This window comes from Apium graveolens, chromosome 7 (assembly GCF_009905375.1).
Source record: "Apium graveolens cultivar Ventura chromosome 7, ASM990537v1, whole genome shotgun sequence".
Classification (NCBI taxonomy): Eukaryota; Viridiplantae; Streptophyta; class Magnoliopsida; order Apiales; family Apiaceae; genus Apium; species Apium graveolens.
Window position 1 is genome coordinate 139,411,685 of NC_133653.1, and position 7,932 is coordinate 139,419,616.

Sequence of the window (7,932 nt, forward strand, 5' to 3'; positions counted from 1 at the left end):
TGCAAACATCTGACGCATGTGACTGTGTTGTCACTGTCAACTGCTCTTTTGAATATGATCATCCGTCGGGACTATGTTGGTCATCCGTTGGATTCCTTGTTGATTATCTGTCGGGAGCCTTTGTAGATTATCCGTTGGCAGCCTCTCTGCCACTTGACTCTATTTCACTTATACAGAATTACAAGACATCTTATATTTATAATTAGCCATCCTATTCTGCATATCAATCTAGTAGTCAACATGACTTAAAGAATCCTACAACATCTACTCAACTAATACATTGTTATTTGCAGACATGTGCTACAAGACTTATTATTACATAAGCTACACTCTCGATGGATGTTCAGTGGTCATCCATCAGGACTATAAAGTTCATCCGTCGGGACTATTATAGAACATCCGTCAAGAGCTACAAAAACACTAAGTTAAATCTACTAAGGTGTTTTTTTCAACTTATCATTAAGTTCATAACATATTCCTAACAAATATGCAAACTATATGGATACACAAAAACATATATTCCTTAAGTACCACTGCCACCCTCATGGGATGGCGTGTCAGGAGTGTCTGGAGGCCGGTACACAGAGTCCTCACCGAATACTAGCCATTGAATATCAACTCATGTGGCTCTAAATGCAGTCCCCAACGCCTGGGTGAGATCTTGTGCAAACCTACTATAAATGTCATGCATCGCATCCATCCTCCTCATCAAGCACAGATACTGTACTGAAACCAAACCAGCACTATCCTGTGCTTCCTGCAGTTGCTGCTGCTATGACCGTGAAGAACTAGGCTCATCCCTCCGCGCTCTCCAAGCTGCTCTACTAGGCCTGGGCGGAACCACCAGCATATGTCTGATCCGCTGGCCGTCTACCCGGCAAGTGCTCATATGTGTAGCCAAGTCCCTTCTCATCATCCTTTCCATCGTACCACTCCTGCATCACTGCTATAGTCGAACTGTCAATCAGTGTATTGGGCATCTGCAGCTGCTCATGTGCAGGCTAATGAACGATAACCGCCACACACAACTTTGTCATAATGGACGCATAGGGAATAAAGCCTTTAGTTCTCCCTCGCAGAAACCTTAAAATACCCTGATAAATCACAGACCCCAAGTCCACATAATTACCCTGCAGAATACCCCACAACAACTTTTCCTGGTCCACCGTAACATCATGCACATATGACGAAGGTATAATGTTAGCACAAATAAAGGAGTTCCATGCATGGGTATACCTGTTCATGCACGACGCAGGGAATGTGGCATACTCGTTTGTGCCCCTCTTGAACTTCCAATGAGTCTCTGGCACACACAACGTAGCAACTATCAAATCCAAGTCAAAATCCTCACCGGTCTTCATCACCCAATCATCTTGACCCTCCTTCCTCTCGGGCTGGTTAATCACCCTCCTAATAGCCTCAGCACTGTAATCAACCGTCAAACCCCTCACCACAGTAAAGCTATTCTTATCCGCCTTTGAATTCGCATAAAACTCGCGAACCACACTCATGGGCACAGCAGCGGGTGCCTCACAAAAAGCAACCCAACCCATCTCCAGAATCCTCTCCAAGAGCTTACTATTCCTCCCCGATGGTAGAAAACCTCTCTCATTCGCTATAGGCTTTGAAAGCAGCCTCGTATACTCCGCCTCAGCCTCCGGAGTAGAAAATCTAGGCCTCACACCGCCAACACTCGAAGAATCGGTGTTGCTGTTGTTGACTTACGTTCGTTCTCTTTTGGGTACCATTGAAAGTGAATAAGTTTGAGAGAATAGAAGTGTATAAGAGAGATTTGTGTGTTTGAGAAATGAAAAGTGATGGAGAAGATTGTGTATAAGTGTGTGTGTATATATAGGGGATTAGGAATTAGTTATGGAAAAGAAGTGGGATTAATGGGAGTAATGGAGGTAATGAAATTGATTTGGAATAGAAATTATGGGAAGTGGAGGAGGGAAAATCAGGTGTGATATGATTTTGAATTAAACTCCTCGATTTTTTGTTTCTTTTTCTGGGGTATTGGAGTGTATCACGGCTGCCCCGCCTGGCAGCGCGGGCATGCCGTGCTTCTGGAAAACCAGTGCGGCCGCCCCGCATACTAGTGCGGGCGCACGCAGCTATTGGAGTTTCGGCGCGGCCTCCCTGCTTCTCAGCACGGGCGTGCCGTGCTACTATAGTTGGCACCGAATTGTTTCCTTTTTCTGATTTTTTGTGTTTTTCTCCTTGTTTTCTTCTTTCTCTATCTACTAATGTACAACAAACTTGGGTTGCTTCCCAAGAAGCGCTTGGTTTACGTTGCTAGCTTGTCGTAGAAACTCGAGATCAAGTAGACAATAGAACGGCACTAACCACCTCGCAGTTTACCGTATCCTTATAGTAATGCTTCAACCTCTGTCCATTTACCTTGAACGCTTGGCCCAGATCATTCTCAAAAATCTCCACCGCTTCATGTGGAAACACAGTTTTAATAACAAACGACCCTGACCACCTCGACTTCAATTTTCCAGGAAAAAGACGGAGACGGGAGTTAAATAAAAGAACTTGTTACCCCGGCACAAATGATTTGAGCACTAGACCCCTATCATGCCACCTCTTGACTTTCTCCTTATACATTTTATTGTTCTCATATGCTTGAAGCCGAAACTCATCGAGTTCGTTCAATTGAAGTATCCTTTTCTTACCAGCTGCATCCATATCAAGGTTCAACTTCTTCAAAGCCCAATACGCTTTATGCTCGAGCTCCACAGGTAAATGACAACCCTTACCATAAACCAACTGAAATGGAAACATGTCTAGTGGAGTCTTGTATGCTGTTCTATACGCCCAAACAGCTTCATCTAGCTTCAAAGACCAATCTTTCCTCGATGGACACACAACTTTCTCTAGAATACGTTTGATTTCTCTGTTAAATACCACAGCTTGACCATTTGTCTGAGGATGGTAGGCTATAGCAATGCGATAATTCACATTATATCACAGAAATGCGACCCCTTGTCATTGATTATGACTCTTGGAGTCCCAAATCTTGTGAATATCTGCTTAAGAAGAAAATTTGGCACTACCTTCGCATCATTCGTCGGCAAAGCCTTGACTTCAACCCATTTCGAAACATAATCAACCGCCAACAAGATATATTAATTATTGCAAGATGAGACAAATGGCCCCATGAAGTCAATTCCCCAAATATTGAAGACCTCAACCTCGAGAAGCATATTAAGTGGCATCTCATCCCTCTTGGACATATACCAACACGCTGGCAGCGATCACACTTCAAAACAAACTGGTGTGCATCCTTAAACAATATAGGCCTGAAGAATCCCGCTTGAAGGATACGAGCTAATATCTTCTCTCCACCATAGTGGCCTCCATAAACAATCGAATGACAGTCTCGCAAGATCCCCCCGTTTCGCTGTACGGAATACATCTCCTGATGATTTGGTCAGCTCCTTGCCTAAACAGAAATGGCGCATCCTATATGTACCACTTCACCTCATGAAGAAACTTCCTCCTTTGAGCAGAAGACAAGTCTGGAGGCATAATTTTTCTCACAAGGTAATTCACAATGTCTGCGAACCGCGGTCTTCCTCTTGCACCCCAAACAACTGCTCATCGGGAAAGGACTCATTAATCAATGTCTTATCATGTGATGTTGCACATGGATCTTCCAAATGAGAGAGATGATCAGCGACTTGATTCTCAGTACCTTTCCTATCCTTGATCTCTAATTCAAACTCCTGAAGTAAAAGAACCCATCGAATCAATCTAGGCTTCGAGTCCTTCGAGATGAGATAGAGAATCGCAGTGTGATCAGTGAAAACTGTCACCTTCATCCCAAGCAAATAAGATCGAAACTTCTCAAAACCGTAGACAATAGCCAAAAGCTCTTTTTCAGTAGTAGTATAGTTCGGTTGAGCACCATTTAGGGTCTTACTAGCATAGTAGACCACATGAATTATGTTGTTCTTTCTCTGTCCAAGAACTGCTCCAACTGCATAGTTACTTGCATCGCACATCATCTTAAAAGGTTCATCCCAATTAGGTGCAGTTATGACCGGTGCCGTTATCAAACTCTTCTTTAAGCTCTCAAAAGCATCTAGGCACTCGTCATCGAACTTGAATGTGACATCTTTCTCTAGAAGATTGCACAAGGTTTTAGAGATTTTAGAGAAGTCCTTGATGAAATGCCTATAGAAACCCGCATGACCAAGAAAGCTGTGGACTCCCTTAACAGAAATTGGCGGAGGAAGGTTTTCAATGACCCCCACCTTGGCTTTGTCCACCTCAAGACCTTTACTAGAAACCTTGTGCCCAAGAATGATGCCTTGTTACACCATGAAGTGACATTTCTCCCAGTTGAGAACCAGATTGGTTTCAACACACCTTTTAAGAACGGCACCAAGATTTTGCAAGTACTCGTTAAAAGAATCATTAAACACAGAGAAATCATCCATAAACACCCCCACATTCTGACCAATCATGTCAGAGAAAATGGCCATCAAACATCTCTGAAATGTGGCAGAAGCACCACACAACCCAAAAGACACTCTTCTGAAAGCAAAAGTACCAAACAGACAAGTAAAGGTAGTCTTTTCCTGATCCTCTGGAGCGATGCAAATATGATTATAGCCCGAATAGCCATCCAGAAGACAATAGTACTCATGCCCAGCCAATCTATCAAGCGTCTGATCAATAAAAGGAAGTGGGAAGTGATCCTTCCTTGTGGCTTTGTTCAGTTTCCTGTAATCCATGCAAACTCTCCACCCCGTGACTTTTTGAGTAGGAATGAGCTCATTCTTCTCATTAGCAACAACTGTGATGCCTCCTTTCTTCGGCATACACTGAACTGGACTCACTCAAGAACTGTCAGAAATGGGATAAATGATCTCTACATCTAGCCACTTGAGAATTTCCTTCTTCACAACTTTTTTCATTATCGGATTAAGCCTCCTTTGTTGCTCAACCGTTGGCTTGCTACCTTCTTCTAGCAAAATTTTACGCATGCAATAAAAAGGGCCGATTCCCTTGATATCTACTATAGTCTAACCGATTGCCGATTTGAACTCTCTTAGAATTCTTAAAAGCTTTTCCTTATCACTTCCTGAAAGGTTCGATGCAATAATAACAGGAAAAGTAGATGCATCACCTAAAAACGCGTACCTCAAGTGTTCAGGAAATGGTTTAAGCTCGAGTGTAAGAGCTACCTCAATAGATAGCTTGAGGCGCTTTGGAGATTTGCTCAGCTCCTCCAATCCAAGAGATTCAAAAGGCATATCCAGCCTTCACTTCCTAGGAGAAGCATTCAAATATTTCAATTGCTCATCACCTTCGTCATCTTCACTATCTGAAATTCCCAATAAGGTTTTCTCTAAGGCGTCAGACCTTAGCATTTGATCAAGTTCTAAAGTAACCATAGAATCGACCAACTCCACTTTTAAGCACTCCTCATTATCAGTACGGAATTTCTTGGCATTGAACACATTAAAAATCACATCCTGATTCAATACTCGCATAGTGAGCTCACCTTCTGCACATCAATCAAGGTTCGGACCGTAGCCAAGAAAGGTCTTCCCAAGATTATGGCAATTTTCTTATCCTCCTCGAAATCCAGAATTACAAAGTCCGCATGAAAGATGAGTTTATCAACCTTGACCAAGACATCCTCTATAATGCCTCTATAATTACAAATGGATATGTAATAGAGCGATCATCCAATTGCAAAGTCATATAAGTAGGCTTTGGATCAAGTAAGTCCAATTTCTTGAAGATAGACAAAGGAATCAGATTGATGCTAGCCCCCAAGTCATATAAACATTTGTCAAATGATATTTTTCCGATGGTATAAGGAATAGTGAAGCTTCCTGGATCTTTAAATATCGGAGGCAAGTTCTATTGCAGCACATCACTGCATTCCCCCTTGAGAGAAACTGTCTCTATTTCATAAAGCTTCACTTTCCGAGAGAGATTACCTTTCATAAACTTTGCATAACTAGGCATCTATTCAAGAGCTTCCGCGAAAGGTATGTTGATATGAAGTTTCTTGAACACCTCCAAAAACTTATCAAACTGCTTATCCAACTTTTTCTTCTACAGCCTCTTAGGAAAAAGAGGTGAAGGATAGATCTGTTTCTCCCCTGTATTACCCTCAGGAGGAGTGTGTTCCAAAGTAGGCTTCCTTGGTTCCACTTCTGCTTCCTTCTGCACTTCTTCCTTAGCCACAACTTCATCTAGCAAAACTTGAGATTTTTCGAGAATTGCAACCTTCCCAGACATTAATGTAATTGCCTTAACCTGCTCTTTTACTTCCTTCTTGCCGGGAACTTCCGTGTCACTAGGTAGTGAACCAGGTTGATGATTCAGCAAGGCATTGGCAGTCTGACCAATTTGATTCTCCAAGGTTTTAATAGACACCGCTTGGCTCTTGCACATGAGCCTCAACTCCTCCAATTCAGATTTTTCATTCGACTGCTGCAGCTAGAGTTGTTGTCTTGGTGCATATTGCGACTGCTGAAAACCAGGGGATTGTATTGCTTTACATCGTACTGCTGATAAGGCTTTTGCACCGCATTCTGAGTATTGCTCCATCTGAAATTAGGATAATTTTTGTTGTTGGGATGATAGGTGGCTGGAACTGGTTGCTGCGACCTCTAAAAGTTGCTCACGAACTGGGCTGATTCATTAGAAATAACACATTGCTCCATCTCATGTGCACCAGCAGAAAGCTCACAGACACTAGTAATCTGATTAACTTCATAATTAGCCAAAGAATCCACCTTCATCGTCAAATCCTTAAGCTGAGCAGCTATAGCAGTAGCTGCATCTACTTCTAGAATTCCTGCTACCTTGCCCTAAGGTAGCCTCTGAGTTGGGTTCTGGTATTCATTAGCAGCCATCAGTTCAATCAACTCATAAGCTTCATCGTAGCTCCTAGCCCATAAGGCTCCACCTGATGCTGCATCAAGCATGGTTCTACAAGTTGCACCCAATCCGTTGTAGAAATAGTTAATGATCATCAGTCAGGCATCCCATGGTGAGGACACTTTCGAAGCATCTCCTTATATCTCTCCCAAGCCTCACACAAAGTCTTTCCAGACTGCTGCACAAATTGAGTAAGAGCATTCCTGATTGCAGCAGTCTTAGCCATAGGAACTTTTGAGCAAAATCTTCCCACTTAGGGATAGAGCCTGGTGGTGGAGAATGCAACCAACACTTAGCTTTATCCCGCAGAGAGAATGGGAAAAGCCTTAACTTAATAGCATCTTCAGAGACATTGTTGAATTTGAAAGTGTCACAGATCTCGATGAAATCTATAATATGCATATTGGGGTCTTCAGTCGGAGAACCCCCAAACTGAACCGAGTTCTGCACCATCTGAATCGTGCTAGCCTTGATTTCAAAAGTGTTAGTCGTGATGGCTGGTCTGATAATGCTATACTGAATATCATTGATCTTTGGCTGAGAATAGTCCATCAAAGCCTTTGTATTCGCTTCTGGTTCACCCATTTCAACAAGAGCTTCTTCTTCTTTCTCAACTAAGATTTCTTCTACGACTTCCTCCTCTGCTTTTTCCAATGTTCTCTTTCGAAGTTGAGAACGCATTAGCATACACGCTCTCTAAAGTACCTGAAAAAGAAACAAACAACAAGTAAGTAAAATATTCGAGTCAATGAACTTTAACGACCACTGATGTCAAGCACATAAACTAAAAATTAACACTAAGTCTCCGGCAGCGGCGCCAAAAACTTCTTAGGATGAAAAAACTCACTAATATTCACGCAAGTATACGCGATCGCAAGTAATATAGAATTAATTCTAGTTCGTTCCCACAGAGACTGGTTTAGGTTAATTTCAATTAATGTACTTATGCAACAATGTTATGGTTATTATTCAATGCTAAGATGAATAACAAGTTGGCTTTGTTTATAACTAAGATTAACT

At 42.2% G+C, this 7,932-nt stretch overlaps 1 non-coding gene across 1 annotated transcript; it reads left to right on the forward strand.

The window, feature by feature from the left end:
- The first annotated feature begins 7,016 nt into the window (after nucleotides 1-7,016).
- LOC141676353 (small nucleolar RNA R71) lies at nucleotides 7,017-7,123 on the forward strand. The gene has a single exon (XR_012556949.1). It is a non-coding gene; the product is annotated as a small nucleolar RNA R71 (small nucleolar RNA).
- Nucleotides 7,124-7,932: the final 809 nt, after the last annotated feature.